We start from the raw sequence: 17,429 nt of genomic DNA, 5'->3' as shown, positions 1-17,429 counted from the left end.
CTGTCTGAACTCCCTGCACTATCCACAGTCCACACACACTCCCTGCACTATCCACTGTCTGAACTCCCTGCACTATCCACTGTCCACACACACTCCCTGCACTATTCACTGTCTGAACTCCCTGCACTATCCACTGTCCAAACTCCCTGCACTATCCACTGTCTGAACTCCCTGCACTATCCACTGTTTGAACTCCCTGCACTATCCACTGTCTGAACTCCCTGCACTATCCACTGTCTGAACTCCCTGCACGATCCACTGTCCACACACACTCCCTGCACTATCCACTGTCTGAACTCCCTGCACTATCCACTGTCTGAACTCCCTGCACGATCCACTGTCCACACACACTCCCTGCACTATCCACTGTCCAAACTCCCTGCACTATCCACTGTTTGAACTCCCTGCACTATCCACTGTCTGAACTCCCTGCACTATCCACTGTCTGAACTCCCTGCACTATCCACTGTCCACACACACTCCCTGCACTATCCACTGTCTGAACTCCCTGCACTATCCACTGTCCACACACACTCCCTGCACTATCCACTGTCTGAACTCCCTGCACTATCCACTGTCCAAACTCCCTGCACTATCCACTGTCCACACACACTCCCTGCACTATCCACTGTCCAAACTCCCTGCACTATCCACTGTTTGAACTCCCTGCACTATCCACTGTCTGAACTCCCTGCACTATCCACTGTCCAAACTCCCTGCACTATCCACTGTCCAAACTCACTGCACTATCCACTGTCCAAACTCCCTGCACTATCCACTGTCTGAACTCCCTGCACGATCCACTGTCCACACACAGTCCCTGCACTATCCACTGTCCAAACTCCCTGCACTATCCACTGTTTGAACTCCCTGCACTATCCACTGTCTGAACTCCCTGCACTATCCACTGTTTGAACTCCCTGCACTATCCACTGTCTGAACTCCCTGCACTATCCACTGTCTGAACTCCCTGCACTATCCACTGTCTAAACTCCCTGCACTATCCACTGTCTGAACTCCCTGCACTATCCACTGTCTGAACTCCCTGCACTATCCACTGTCTGAACTCCCTGCACTATCCACTGTCCACACACACTCCCTGCACTATCCACTGTCTGAACTCCCTGCACTATCCACTGTCTGAACTCCCTGCACTATCCACTGTCCAAACTCCCTGCACTATCCACTGTCCAAACTCCCTGCACTATCCACTGTCCACACACACTCCCTGCACTATCCACTGTCTGAACTCCCTGCACTATCCACTGTCCAAACTCCCTGCACTATCCACTGTCCAAACTCCCTGCACTATCCACTGTCCACACACACTCCCTGCACTATCCACTGTCTGAACTCCCTGCACTATCCACTGTCCACACACACTCCCTGCACTATCCACTGTCCAAACTCCCTGCACTATCCACTGTCTGAACTCCCTGCACTATCCACTGTCCACACACACTCCCTGCACTATCCACTGTCTGAACTCCCTGCACTATCCACTGTCTGAACTCCCTGCACTATCCACTGTCCAAACTCCCTGCACTACCCACTGTCTGAACTCCCTGCACTATCCACTGTCCAAACTCCCTGCACGATCCACTGTCTGAACTCCCTGCACTATCCACTGTCCAAACTCCCTGCACTATCCACTGTCTGAACTCCCTGCACTATCCACTGTCCAAACTCCCTGCACTATCCACTGTCCACACAAACTCCCTGCACTATCCACTGTCTGAACTCCCTGCACTATCCACTGTCTGAACTCCCTGCACTATCCACTGTCTGAACTCCCTGCACTATCCACTGTCCAAACTCCCTGCACTATCCACTGTCTGAACTCCCTGCACTATCCACTGTCCAAACTCCCTGCACTATCCACTGTCCACACACACTCCCTGCACTATCCACTGTCCAAACTCCCTGCACTATCCACTGTCCACACAAACTCCCTGCACTATCCACTGTCCAAACTCCCTGCACTATCCACTGTCTGAACTCCCTGCACTATCCACTGTCCAAACTCCCTGCACTATCCACTGTCCACACACACTCCCTGCACTATCCACTGTCCAAACTCCCTGCACTATCCACTGTCCACACAAACTCCCTGCACTATCCACTGTCCAAACTCCCTGCACTATCCACTGTCTGAACTCCCTGCACTATCCACTGTCTGAACTCCCTGCACTATCCACTGTCCACACACACTCCCTGCACTATCCACTGTCTGAACTCCCTGCACTATCCACTGTCCAAACTCCGTGCACTATCCACTGTCCAAACTCCCTGCACTATCCACTGTCCACACAAACTCCCTGCACTATCCACTGTCCAAACTCCCTGCACTATCCACTGTCCAAACTCCCTGCACTATCCACTGTCCACACACACTCCCTGCACTATCCACTGTCTGAACTCCCTGCACTATCCACTGTCCAAACTCCCTGCACTATCCACTGTCCAAACTCCCTGCACTATCCACTGTCCACACACACTCCCTGCACTATCCACTGTCCACACAAACTCCCTGCACTATCCACTGTCCAAACTCCCTGCACTATCCACTGTCCAAACTCCCTGCACTATCCACTGTCCAAACTCCCTGCACTATCCACTGTCCACACACACTCCCTGCACTATCCACTGTCTGAACTCCCTGCACTATCCACTGTCTGAACTCCCTGCACTATCCACTGTCTGAACTCCCTGCACTATCCACTGTCTGAACTCCCTGCACTATCCACTGTCTGAACTCCCTGCACTATCCACTGTCCAAACTCCCTGCACTATCCACTGTCCGAACTCCCTGCACTATCCACTGTCTGAACTCCCTGCACTATCCACTGTCCAAACTCCCTGCACTATTCACTGTCCAAACTCCCTGCACTATCCACTGTCCGAACTCTCTGCACTATCGACTGTCCAAACTCCCTGCACTATTCACTGTCCAAACTCCCTGCACTATCCACTGTCCGAACTCTCTGCACTATCCACTGTCTGAACTCCCTGCACTATCCACTGTCCACACACACTCCCTGCACTATCCACTGTCTGAACTCCCTGCACTATCCACTGTCTGAACTCCCTGCACTATCCACTGTCCACACACAGTCCCTGCACTATCCACTGTCTGAACTCCCTGCACTATCCACTGTCCAAACTCCCTGCACTATCCACTGTCCAAACTCCCTGCACTATCCACTGTCCGAACTCCCTGCACTATCCACTGTCTGAACTCCCTGCACTATCCACTGTCCGAACTCCCTGCACTATCCACTGTCCAAACTCCCTGCACTATCCACTGTCCAAACTCCCTGCACTATCCACTGTCCGAACTCCCTGCACTATCCACTGTCTGAACTCCCTGCACTATCCACTGTCCGAACTCCCTGCACTATCCACTGTCCAAACTCCCTGCACTATCCACTGTCCGAACTCCCTGCACTATCCACTGTCCGAACTCCCTGCACTATCCACTGTCCGAACTCTCTGCACTATCCACTGTCCAAACTCCCTGCACTATTCACTGTCCAAACTCCCTGCACTATCCACTGTCCGAACTCTCTGCACTATCCACTGTCTGAACTCCCTGCACTATCCACTGTCCACACACACTCCCTGCACTATCCACTGTCTGAACTCCCTGCACTATCCACTGTCTGAACTCCCTGCACTATCCACTGTCCAAACTCCCTGCTCTATCCACTGTCCAAACTCCCTGCACTATCCACTGTCCACACACACTCCCTGCACTATCCACTGTCTGAACTCCCTGCACTATCCACTATCCACACTCCCTGCACTATCCACTGTCTGAACTCCCTGCACCATCTACTGTCCAAACTCTCTGCTCTATCCACTGTCCACACACACTCCCTGCACTATCCACTGTCTGAACTCCCTGCACTATCCACTATCCACACTCCCTGCACTATCCACTGTCTGAACTCCCTGCACTATCCACTGTCCAAACTCCCTGCACTATCCACTGTCCACACACACTCTCTGCACTATCCACTGTCTGAACTCCCTGCACTATCCACTGTCTGAACTCCCTGCACTATCCACTATCCACACTCCCTGCACTATCCACTGTCTGAACTCCCTGCTCTATCCACTATCCACACTCCCTGCACTATCCACTGTCTGAACTCCCTGCTCTATCCACTATCCACACTCCCTGCACTATCCACTATCCACACTCCCTGCACTATCCACTGTCGAACTCTCTGCACTATCCAGTGTCCACTCCCCACTGAACTGTCCACTGCCTGAACCCCCTGCACTACCCACTGTGTTGACCTTTAATGAATCTTATTGTCTCTCACAGTTAGCAGTAGAAAGCTCCATTTGATAAATAAACAGTAATTATTGCTTCCATGTCCTGATATCCATCGCTGTGCTGTTCTGTCAATGTATAAAAGCTCTTGAAAGCTTTTTTTAATCGCTGAACACATTAGCTTGAAAAAATGGAAAAGCATTTTCAGAATTGGTTTATTTCAGTGATAAAATATGAATCTTGACAAGAATGAGTTCACTGCAGAGGTTAGCCACTCAATCTCTTTATCCTTGTGGATAAATGCTTTTATCCACTTATGAAGTGAATTAACAAGTCATTGGATATTACCTTCAAAATCACATTTAAAAATAAATGTTGACCAACAAACCTCCCTCTGTATAGGTAATTTTTGTTCAGTGTTTTGTTAGGTGTTCAGCTCATTTGACTGCTCTTGTTTAGTGTTCATTGATCATTAAAAATAGAAACAGCATTTATGTAGCACCTTTCATGACCACAGGATGTTCCAAAGCACTTTAATACCAACGATGTACTATTGAAATGCAGTCAACATTGTCGCCTCAATGTTAGCACATTTCACAATTCAGCTGATGGCTACAGTCTAATCAATCCTTGCTCTTGCAATTTATGACATAGTTTAAATTGCTGAAAAAAGCGACATGGTGTTGAAGCTTTTCGTCTTGCACTCATCAGGATGGACGCAAGAATGCTAAATTTCAGAGGGTGCAACAATTTATACTGCATGAGAAAAGGTTGCTGATTGGTTGGCAAGTCAACTCTGATTGGTCGAGACATTGCCATGGAGAATGCACCAAGGAACTACTGTCCCCATACTTTTGTTTAATTCAAAAAAGGCGCAATGCCTGGACATGTTCCTTTTGTCTGCAGAAGGCAGGTCCCTGCTTTTGAATATATGTAGCTTCTAGCAAGCATAAGTGAGCCACATTGCAAGCCCAACTGATAATATAAGTTGACTGTTAGTGTAATTCTTAGCACACTCGGGATTGTTCATACACAGGGACCTGTCCTCTGCAGACAGAAGGAACTTGTCCAGGCATTGCGCCTTTTTTGGATTAAACAAAAACGTAGGGGACAATAGTTCCCTGATGCATTCTCCATGGCAATGCCTTGATCAATCAGAGTCGACTTGCCAACCAATCTGCACCCTTTTCTCATGCAGTATAAATTGTCCCTCCCTATGAAATTTAGCATTCTTGCATCTGTCCTGATGAGTGCAAGATGAAAAGCTTTGACTGCATGTATCTTTTTTCTGCAACACTCAAGTTCTGTACGACCAAATGAATCGTTTACATTATAAAAGAAGCTACTGACCTGCAATTCTCTTCCATCTCTAAATTGTCAAATTGCTGGTCTGACTTCCCAGTACTGGATGAGCAGAAATTTCCTCCAACTAAATATTGGGAAGACTGAAACAATTATCTTTGGACCCCGCTATGAACTCTGCTCCCTAGCCACTGACTCCATCCCTCCACCTGGCAACTACCTGAGGCTGAACCAGATTGTTTGCAACCTTGGTGCCACATTTGACCTTAGATGAGCTTCCAACCACATATCCATGCCATCACTAAGACCGCCTATATCCACCTCCATAACATTGCCTGACTCTGCCCCTGCCTCAGTTCATCTGCTGCTGGACCCTCATCCATGCTTTTACCGCTGGACTTGACTATTCCACTGCACTCCTGTCTGGCTTCCCATCTTCCACCCTTCAGAAACAAAACCCTGCTGTCCATATCCTAATCACCAGTTCCCATTCGCCCATAATCCCTGTGCTCGCTGGCCTTGTTTTCAAATTCTTCCATGGTCTTGCCCTTCCCTCTCTCTGTAACCTCTTCCAGCCCTACAACCCTCTGACATATCTGCGTTCCTCAAAATCTGATCTTGAGCCTCCACAATGTTAATTGCTCCACCGTTAGTGGCCATGCCTTCAGCTGCCGAGGACCTAAGCTCTGGAATTTCCTCTCTAAACCTCTTCACCTCTCTCCTGCTCTTTCCTTCTTTAAGAAACAATGTAAAACCTACCTCTTTGACCAAGACTTTTGTAATTTGCCCAAATATCTCCTTATATGGTAGGGAGTCAATTTTTTTGATAACTCTCCAGTGAAACCCTTTGGGATGTTTTACCACATTAAAAATGCTAGATAAATGCAAGTTATTGTTATTGTTGTTGAGAAGTAATAAAAATTAACTAATGAAATTAACTAAACGGTGCTAAATTGGGGGAAGGCTAATTATAACAATATCAGGCAGGAACTGAAGAATTTAGACTGGGGGCGGCTGTTTGAGGGTATATCAACATCTGACATGTGGGAGTCTTTCAAATGTCAGTTGATTAGAATCCAGGACCAGCATGTTCCTGTGAGGAAGAAGGATAAGTTTGGCAAGTTTCGGGAACCTAGGATAACGCGGGATATTGTGAGCCTCGTCAAAAAGAAAAAGGAAGCATTCGTAAGGGCTGGAAGGCTGGGAACAGACGAAGCCCTTGAGGAATATAAAGACAGTAGGAAGGAACTTAAGCAAGGAGTCAGGAGGGCTAAAAGGGGTCATGAAATGTCATTGGAAAACAGGATTAAGGAAAATCCCAAGGCTTTTTATACGTATATAAAGAGCAAGAGGGTAACCAGGGAAAGGGTTGGCCCACTCAAGGTCAGAGGAGGGAATCTATGTGTGGAGCCAAAGGAAATGGGCGAGGTGCTAAATGAGTACTTTGCATCAGTATCACCAAGGATAAGGACTTGGTGGATGATGAGCCTAGGGAAGGCAGTGTAGATAGTCTCGGCCATGTCGTTATCAAAAAGGAGGAGGTGTTGGGTGTCTTGCAAAGCATTAAGGTAGATAAGTCCCCAGGGCCTGATGGGATCTACCCCAGAATACTGAGGGAGGCAAGGAAAGAAATTGCTGGGGCCTTGACAGAAAGCTTTGTATCCTCATTGGCTACAGGTGAAGTCCCAGAGGACTGGAGAATAGCCAATGTTGTTTCTTTGTTTAAGAAGGGTAGCAAGGATAATCCAGGAAATTATAGGCCAGTGAGCCTTACGTCAGTGGTAGGGAAATTATTAGAGAGGATTCTTCGGGACAGGATTTACTCCCATTTGGAAACAAACGAACTTATTAGCGAGACGCAGAATGGTTTTGTGAAGGGGAGGTCGTGTCTCACTAACTTGATTGAGTTTTTTGAGGAAGTGACGAAGATGATTGATGAAGGAAGGGCAGTGGATGTTGTCTATATGGACTTCAGTAAAGCCTTTGACAAGGTCCCTCATGGCAGACTGGTACAAAAGGTGAAGTCACATGGGATCAGAGGTGAGCTGGCAAGATGGATACAGAACTGGCTCGGTCATAGAAGACAGAGGGTAGCAGTGGAAGGGTGCTTTTCTGAATGGAGGGCTGCGACTAGTGGTGTTCTGCAGGGATCAGTGCTGGGACCTTTGCTGTTTGTAGTATATATAAATGATTTGGAGGAAAATGTAGCTGGTCTGATTAGTAAGTTTGCGGACGACACAAAGGTTGGTAGAGTTGCGGATAGTGATGAGGATTGTCAGAGGATACAGCAGGACATAGATCGGTTGGAGACTTGGGCGGAGAAATGGCAGATGGAGTTTAATCCGAACAAATGTGAGGTAATGCATTTTGGAAGGTCTAATGCAGGTGGGAAGTATACTGTAAATGGCAGAACCCTTAGGAGTATTGACAGGCAGGGAGATCTGGGCGTACAGGTCCACAGGTTACTGAAAGTGGCAACGCAGATGGATAAGGTAGTCAAGAAGGCATACGGCATGCTTGCCTTCATCGGTCGGGGCATAGAGTATAAAAATAGGCAAGTCATGCTGCAGCTGTACAGAACTTTAGTTAGGCCACACTTAGAATATTGCGTGCAGTTCTGGTTGCCACACTACCAGAAGGACGTGCAGGCTTTGGAGAGGGTACAGAAGAGGTTTACCAGGATGTTGCCTGGTCTGGAGGGCATTAGCTATGAGGAGAGGTTGGTTAAACTCGGATTGTTTTCACTGGAATGACGGAGGTGGAGGGGCGACATGATAGAGGTTTACAAAGTTATGAACGGCATGGACAGAGTGGATAGTCTGTAGCTTTTTCCCAGGGTGGAAGAGTCAGTTACTAGGGGACATAGTTTTAAGGTGCGAGGGGCAACGTTGAGAGGCGAGGTGCGAGGCAAGTTCTTTACACAGAGGGTGGTGAGTGCCTGGAACTTGCTGCCGGGCGAAGTGGTGGAAGCGATGTTTAAGAGGCATCTTGACAAATACATGAATAGGATGGGCATAGAAGGATACAGTCGCCGGAAGTGCAGAATATTTTAGTTTAGGCAGGCATCAAGATCGGTGCAGGCTTGGAGGGCTGAATGGCCTGTTCCTGTGCTGTCCTGTTCTTTGTTCTTTGTTCTTTGAAAATTAATTTAAATATAAGGGGCAAATCTTACTAATACAAAAGCAAGATATTGCAGATGCTTGGTTGCAATCTTCCAAAATTCCCCAGAATCTGGAAAGGTCCCAGTAGATTGGAAAACCACAAATGTAAGGTCCCTATTCAAGAAAGGAGGGAGACAAAAAGCAGGAAACTATAGGTCTGTTAGCCTAATGTCTGTCATTGGGAAAATGCTGGAATCATCATTAGGAAATAGCAGGGCATTTAGAAAATCATAATACAATCAAGCAGAGACAACATTGTTTTTATGAAAGGGAAATCTTGTTTGACAAATTTATTAAAGTTCTTTGAGGATGTAACCAGCAGTGTGGATAAACAGGAACCAGAAGATGTGGTGTATTTGGATTTCTAAAAGGCATTCAATAAGGTGCCACATAAAAGGTTACTACACAAGATAAGAGCTCATGGTGTTGGGGTAATATATTAGCATGGATAGAAGATTGGCTAACTAACAGGAAACAGAGTGTCAGGATAAATGGGGCATTTTCAGGTTGGCAAACTGTAACTAGTAGGGCGTCACAGGGATCAGTGCTGGGGCCTCAACATTACGAGCAAGGTGGACAATGGGGACCCAGTGGATGTGGTGTACCTAGATTTCCAAAAGGCCTTCGACAAGGTGCCGCACAAGAGGCTGCTGCATAAGATAAGGATGCATGGCGTCAGGGGTAAAGTATTAGCATGGATAGAGGATTGGTTGACTAACAGGAAGCAGAGAGTGGGGATAAATGAGTGCTATTCTGGTTGGCAATCAGTCACTAGTGGTGTGCCTCAGGGATCGGTGTTGGGACCACAATTATTTACAATTTATATAGATGATTTGGAGTTGGGGACCACGTGTAGGGTGTCAAAGTTTGCAGATGACACTAAGATGAGTGGCAGAGCAAAGTGTGCAGATGACTGTGAAACTTTGCAGAGGAACATAGATACATTGAGTGAGTGGGCAAAGGTCTGGCAGATGGAATACAATGTTAATAAATGTGAAGTAATTCATTTCGGTAGGAGTAACAGTAAAAAGGATTATTACTTGAATGGTAAAAAGTTGCAGCATGCTGCTATGCAGAGGGACCTAGGTGTCCTTGTGCATGAATCGCAGAAGGTTGGTCTGCAGGTACAGCAAGTCATTAGGAAGGCAAATGGAATTTTGTCCTTCATTGCTAAAGGGATTGAGTTTAAAAGCAGAGAGGTTATGTTGCAGCTGTATAAGGTACTGGTGAGGCCGCACCTGGAGTACTGTGTGCAGTTTTGGTCTCCTTACTTGAGAAAGGATATACTGGCACAGGAGAGGGTGCAGAGGAGGTTCACTAGGTTGATTCCAGAGTTGAGGGGGTTGGCTTATGAGGAGAGACTGAGTAGATTGGGATTATATTCATTGGAGTTCAGAAGAATGAGGGGGAATCTTATAGAAACATATAAAATCATGAAGGGAATAGATAAGATACAAGTAGAGAGGATGTTTCCACTGGCAGGTGAAGCTAGGACAAGAGGGCATAGCCTCAAGATTAGAGGGAGCAGATTTAGGACTGAATTAAGAAGGAACTTCTTCACCCAGAGGGTTGTTAATCTATGGAATTCCTTGCCCAGTGAAGTAGTTGACGCTTCTTCAGTAAACGTCTTTAAAGCTAAGGTAGATATCTTTTTGAACAATAAAGGGATTAAGGGATATGGTGGGAGCGCGGGTTAGTGGATCTGAGTCCACGAAAAGATCAGCCATGATCTTATTGAATGGCGGAGCAGGCTCGAGGGGCCGGACGGCCTACTCCTGCTCCTAGTTCTTATGATCTTATGATTCTGCACTGATTGCTGCTTGAGTGCAAAGAGTGTGAAGAAGGGGGTTAGGTGAGTGATGGGATTTTAAGGGTTAATCTCTCTAAAGTCTAGTTTTTGTTTACATTTAGCACTTAACTAAAATTACTGTTTAAGTTAAGAAGCAAGTTAAGTTTCTTACAGTTTTAAACAGGGATATACAAGCTCTCTGAGAGTAGCTGTTAATTCTCAGCTACTGTTGAGAATTAATAGCTGGTTAATTAGGTAGCTAGATTAAACTGGTTTCTGAGCTCCAGAAAAGCTGATTCATCATTGCTCTTCAGAGAGTATAAATTCAGGGGTCTCTGAGTGCTGCTTGAGTGCACAGAGGGTGAAGAAGGGAGTTTGGTGAGTTATGGAGTTTGGTGAGGAGGGGAAAGTAGTGGTATTGTCACTGGGCTAGTAACCCAGAGACTCAGGGTATTGGTCTGGGGACATGGGTTCAATTCCCACCACAGCAGAAGGTGGAATTTGAATTCAATTAATGAATCTGGAATTAAAAAGGTAGTCTATTGACGGCAATGAAACCATTGTCGATTGTTGTAAAAACCCATCTGGTTCACTAATGTCCTTTAGGGAAGGAAATCTGCTGTCCTTACCTGGTCTGGCCTATATGTGACTCCAGACCCACAGCAATGTGGTTGACTCTTACATGCCCTCTGAAATGGCCTAACAAACCACTCAGTTAGGGTAATTAGGGATGGGCAATAAATGCTGGCCTGGCCAGATCCCATGAATGAATAAAAAAAAATTTTAAATGTAATTAACACAATATAGATGGCAGGGCAGGTGATGTGTCACAGATGCAGTGGGATCTCCTGGATGCCAAGGCAATCTATGGCAACCACGGCTGCAGTGTCTGTGGCTTTAGGAGCTTCGGCTCAGAGTAGATGAGCTGGAGGCCAAGCTGCAGACATTGCAATGCATCAGGGAGGAGGAAATTTACTTGGACACTTTGTTCCAAAATGCAGTCAGACCCCTTAGGATAGGGTCGTCTGTTTTGGTCAGTGGTCAGGGACAGAAGGGTGTGACAGCGAGTCAGGCAGGTAAGGGGATCAAGAAGGTGGGAGTGGAGCAGCCTCACAATTGAGCAACAAGTTCAAGGTTCTTGCAGCTTGTATGAACAAGAGCAAGGGCTGTAGTGTGGATGAGCAAACTGACCATGGCACCATGGTATAGGAAGCCGTTCAAGCGGGTGAGCAAAAAGGAAAGTAGTGGTAGTAGGCGAGAGTATAGTGAGGGGGATTGACACATTCTCTGCAGAAAAGATGGACAGTCCAGAAGGCTGTGTTGCCTGCCCGGTGCCAGGGTTCAGGACATCTGCTCAGGGCTGGAGACAAACTTACAGTGGGATGGGGAAGATCCAGTCATCATGGTCCATGTAGGTACCAACAACATAGGCAGGACAAGGAAGGAGGTTCTGCATACTCAGTATGAGGAGCCAGGCACCAAATAAGAAGCAGAACCTCAAAGGTAATAATCTCTAGATTATCACCTGAGCCATGCGCAAATTGGCATAAGGCAAATAAGATTAGTGAAATGAATGCATGGATCAAAGACTGGTGTGGCAGAAGTGAGTTCTGGTTCATGACGCACTAGTACCAGTACTGGGGAAAGTGGAGCCTATACCGTTGGGACAGTCTACATCTGAACCATGCAGGGACCAGTGTTCTAGCAAACTGCATAACTAGGGAAGTAGAGAGGGTTTTAAACTGAATAGTGGGGGCAAGGGATCAAATTTGGGAAGATGTGGTAAATCAACGAGTACAGACTAGGCAAGAGAGAAAGGTATTAATATGGGAAAAGATAAACAGACCGTGACAGGAAGAGACAGTGCATGAAAATCTAATAGTAAATCAGCAGACAAGGCTAGATGTTACAAAATAATAAAAGGACAAAACTAAAGACTCTGTATCTGAATGCACATCGGATTCAAAACAAAACAGATGAACTGATAGCACAAATAGAAATAAATAAGTACGATCTGATAGCCATTACAGAGACATGGCTGCAGGATGACATAGGTTGGGACCTGAATATTGAAGGGTACATGACATTTAGGAAGGATAGGAAGCTAGAAAAAGGTGGAGTGGATTTGTTAATAAATAATGGTATTAGCACAATGGAGAGGGATGACCTAAGTTCAGGAAACCAGGATGTAGAAGCGGTTTGGGTAGAGATGAGAAATGATAAAGGCAAGAAGTCACTTGTGGGAGTGGTTTATAGGTCCCCTAACAGTAACCACATGGTAGGACGGAGTATAAAGGAAGAAATAATGGGTGCTTGTCAGAAAGGTACAACAATAGTGATGGGGGATTTTAATCTACATATAGACTGGAAAAATCAGATGGGCAAAGGTAGCCTAGATGAGGAGTTCATAGAATGTTTTCAGGATAGTCTCTTAGAATATCATGTTCTGGAGTCAACCAGAGAGCAGGCTATACTCGACCTGGTATTGTGCAACGAGATGGAATTAATTAATGACCTCATAGTGAAGGTGCCCCTAGGCAGCAGTGATCATAATATGACTGAATTTTACATTTAGTTTGAGGGTGAGAAGAGTGGGTCTAAGACTAATGTTTTAAACTTAAATAAGGACAATTATGAGGGCTGAAAGCAGAGCGAGCTAAAGTGAACTGGCAAAGTAGGTTAAGGGATAGATCAATAGAGATGCAGTGGCAGACATTTAAGGGGATATTTCAGAATGTACAGAATAGATACATTCCAAGGGGAGGGCCCACCATCTGTGGTTAACTAAAAAAATTAAAGATAGTATCAAAATTAAAGAAAAATCATATAATTGCACAAAGATGAGTGCCAGGTCAGAAGTTTGGACAGGATATAAAAAAACAGCAAAGAATGACTAAAAGATGAAGAAGGAGGGAAAAATTAGAGTACGAGAGAAAGCTAGCTGGAAATATAAAAGCTGATAGTAACAGTTTCTATAGATAATTTTAAAAAATGTTAACAAAAGTGAGCATTGGTCCAATAGAAAGTGAATCTGGGGAACTAATAAAGGAAAATAAGGAGATGGCAAATGAATTGAGCAGGTATTTTGCATCGGTCTTGACCATAGAGGATACAAGTAACATCCCAGAAATAGCTGTAAATCAGGAAATGGAAGGGAAGGAGGAACTCAAGAAAATTGCAATCACCAGGGAAGTGATGCTGAGCAAATTGTTGAAGCTGTGGGCTGACAGGTCTCCAAGTCTTGAAGGACTTCATCCTAGGGTCTTAAAAGAAGTGGCTAGTGAGACAGTTGATGCATTGGTTTTAATTTTCCAAAATTCCTTAGATTCGAGGAAGGTTCCATTAGATTTGAAAATAGCATTTATTCAAAAAGGGAGGGAGACAGAAAGCAGAAAACTACAGCCAGTTAGCTTAACATCTGTCTTAGGGAAAACGTTAGAAGCTATTATTAAAGATGTTATAGCAGGGCACTTAGAAAAATTCAAGGGAATCAGGCAGAGTCAACATGGTTTTGTGAAAGGGAAATCATGTTTAACCAATTTATTGGAGTTCTTTGAAGAAGTAACATGTGCTGTGGATAAAGGGGAACCGGTGGATGTACTGTATTTAGATTTACAGAAGGCATTTGATAAGGTGCCCCATCAAAGGTTATTGCAGAAAATAAAAGGTCATGCTGTAGGGGGCAACATATTGGCATGGATAGAAGATCGGCTAGCTAACTGGAAACAGAAAATAGGCATAAATTGCTCATTTTCTGGTTGACAAGATGTAACAGGGATCAGTGGTGGGGCCTCAACCTTTTACAATTTATATAAATGACTTGGATGAAGGGACCGAAGGTATGGTTGCTAAATTTGCTGATGACACAAAAATAAGTAGGAAAGTAACTTGTGAAGAGGGCATAAAGGGGGCTACAAAAGGATATAGATAGGTTAAGTGAGTGGGAAAAGATCTGGCAAATGGAGTACAATGTGGGTAAATGTGAAATTGTTCATTTTGGCACAAAAAATAAAAAAGAAGCATATTATCTAAATGGTGAAAGATTGCAGAGCTGTGAGATGCAAAGGGATCTGAGTGTCCTAGTGCATGAATCACAAAATGTTAGTATGCAGGTACAGCATACTAATTGTCGTGTCTCCCACCCGCCCTCCTCCTCTAACCAAAAAAAAAGGACTCGGTGGGGTGTTTATAAGGTAAGGCTTTTTCGATTTCTCTGGTTTTATTGTGATTGGTAAAAACTTTTCGTTCCTTTTTCATTGAACTAAGTTAAGCTTAAGATTAAAAATGGCAGGAGATCTCAGACCCGTGTCATGCTCCTCTTGCTCAATGTGGGAGCTCAGGGACATGGCTGATGTCCCTGACTCCTTCACGTGCAGGAAGTGTGTCCAACTGCAGCTCTTGTTAGACCGCATGACGGCTCTCGAGCTGCGGATGGACTCACTTTGGAGCATGCGCGATGCTGAGGAGGTCGTGGATAGCACGTTTAGTGAATTGGTCACACCGCAGATTAGGATTGCTGAGGGAGAAAGGGAATGGGTGACCAAAAGGCAGAGAAAGAGCAGGAAGGCAGCGCAGGAGTCCCCTGCGGTCATCTCCCTCCAAAACAAGTATACCGTTTTGGATACTGTTAAGGGAGATGGCTCACCAGGGGAAGGCAGCAGTAGCCAGGTCCATGGCACCGTGGCTGGCTCTGCTGTTCAGAAGGGCGGGAAAAAGAGTGGAAGGGCTATAGTCGTAGGGGATTCGATTGTAAGGGGAGTAGATAGGCGGTTCTGTGGTCGAAAACGAGGCTCCCGAATGGTATGTTGCCTCCCAGGTGCACGGGTCAGGGATGTCTCAGATCGGCTGCAGAACATTCTAAAAGGGGGAGGGTGAACAGCCAGTTGTCATTGTGCACATAGGCACTAATGATATAGGTAAAAAACGGGATGAGGTCCTACAAGCAGAGTTTAGGGAGTTAGGAGCCAAGTTAAAAAGTAGGACCTCAGAGGTAGTAATCTCAGGAGTACTACCAGTGCCACGTGATAGTCAGAGTAAAAATGAAAGAATAGTCAGGATGAATGCGTGGCTTGAGAGATGGTGCAGGAAGGAGGGTTTCAGATTTTTGGGACATTGGGACCGGTTCTGGGGGAGGTGGGACTATTACAAATTGGACGGTCTACACCTGGGCCGGACTGGAACCAATGTCCTTGGAGGTGCTTTTGCTAACGCTGTTGGGGAGGGTTTAAACTAATGTGGCAGGGGGATGGGAACCAATTGAGGTCAGTTGACAGTAAGGAGGTAGTAACAAAAGCCTGTAAGGAACTAGATAATGAAGTCAGTGTGACTAAGGGGAAGAGCAGGCAGGGAGCAGATGATGAATATAAAGGGACTGGTGGTCTGAGGTGCATTTGTTCTAATGCAAGAAGTGTAGTAGGTAAGGCAGATGAACTTAGGGCTTGGATTAGTACCTGGGAGTATGATGTTATTGCTATTACTGAGACTTGGTTGAGGGAAGAGCATGATTGGCAACTAAATATCCCAGGATATCGATGCTTCAGGCGGGATAGAGAGGGAGGTAAAAGGGGTGGAGGAGTTGCATTACTGGTCAAAGAGGATATCACAGCTGTGCTGAAGGAGGGCACTATGGAGGACTCGAGCAGTGAGGCAATATGGACAGAACTCAGAAATAGGAAGGGTGCGGTAACAATGTTGGGGCTGTACTACATACAGGCCTCCCAACAGCGAGCGTGAGATAGAGGTACAAATATGTAAACAGATTATGGAAAGATGTAGGAGCAACAGGGTGGTGGTGATAGGAGATTTTAATTTTCCCAACATTGACTGGGATTCGCTTAGTGTTAGAGGTCCAGATGGAGCAGAATTTGTAAGGAGCATCCAGGAGGGTTTTCTAGAGCAGTATGTAAATAGTCCAACTCGGGAAGGGGCCATACTGGACCTGGTGTTGGGGAATGAGCCCGGCCAGGTTGTTGAAGTTTCAGTAGGGGACTACTTTGGGAATAGTGATCACAATTCCGTAAGCTTTAAAATACTCATGGACAAAGACGAGAGTGGTCCTAAAGGAAGAGTGCTAAATTGGGGGAAGGCCAACTATACCAAAATTCGGCAGGAGCTGGGAAATGTAGATTGGGAGCAGCTGTTTGAAGGTAAATCCACATGTGATATGTGGGAGGCTTTTAAAGAGAGGTTGATTAGCGTGCAGGAGAGACATGTTCCTGTGAAAATGAGGGATAGAAATGGCAAGATTAGGGAACCATGGATGACAGGTGAAATTGTGAGACTAGCTAAGAGGAAAAAGGAAGCATACATAAGGTCTAGGCGGCTGATGAAAGACGAAGCTTTGAAAGAATATCGGGAATGTAGGACCAATCTGAAACGAGGAATTAAGAGGGCTAAAAGGGGTCATGAAATATCTTTAGCAAACAGGGTTAAGGAAAATCCCAAAGCCTTTTATTCATATATAAGGAGAAAGAGGGTAACTAGAGAAAGGATTGGCCCACTAAAGGACAAAGGAGGAATGTTATGCTTGGACTCAGAGAAAATGGGTGAGATTCTAAACGAGTACTTTGCATCGGTATTCACCGAGGAGAGGGACATGACGGATGTTGAGGTTAGGAACAGATGTTTGATTACTCTAGTTCAAGTCGGCATAAGGAGGGAGGAAGTGTTGGGTATTCTAAAGGGCATTAAGGTGGACAAGTCCCCAGGTCCGGATCGGATCTATCCCAGGTTACTGAGGGAAGCGAGAGAGGAAATAGCTGGGGCCTTAACAGATATCTTTGCAGCATCCTTAAACACGGGTGAGGTCCCGGAGGACTGGAGAATTGCTAATGTTGTCCCCTTGTTTAAGAAGGGTAGCAGGGATAATCCAGGTAATTATAGACCGGTGAGCCTG

General features: G+C 45.8%; 1 protein-coding gene across 1 annotated transcript in view; it reads right to left on the bottom strand.

Annotated features, from left to right (window-relative positions):
- The window catches only part of LOC137368734 (FERM and PDZ domain-containing protein 1), a 118,221-nt gene that overhangs the window by 63,688 nt on the left and 37,104 nt on the right, over positions 1-17,429 (bottom strand). The gene's annotated exons all lie outside the window — the stretch shown is intronic.

The sequence above is a fragment of the Heterodontus francisci genome, chromosome 4, assembly GCF_036365525.1.
Source record: "Heterodontus francisci isolate sHetFra1 chromosome 4, sHetFra1.hap1, whole genome shotgun sequence".
In the NCBI taxonomy this organism is placed as follows: Eukaryota; Metazoa; Chordata; class Chondrichthyes; order Heterodontiformes; family Heterodontidae; genus Heterodontus; species Heterodontus francisci.
The sequence above is the reverse complement of the archived record's forward strand: the minus strand, read 5'-3'. Positions and strand labels throughout refer to the sequence as shown.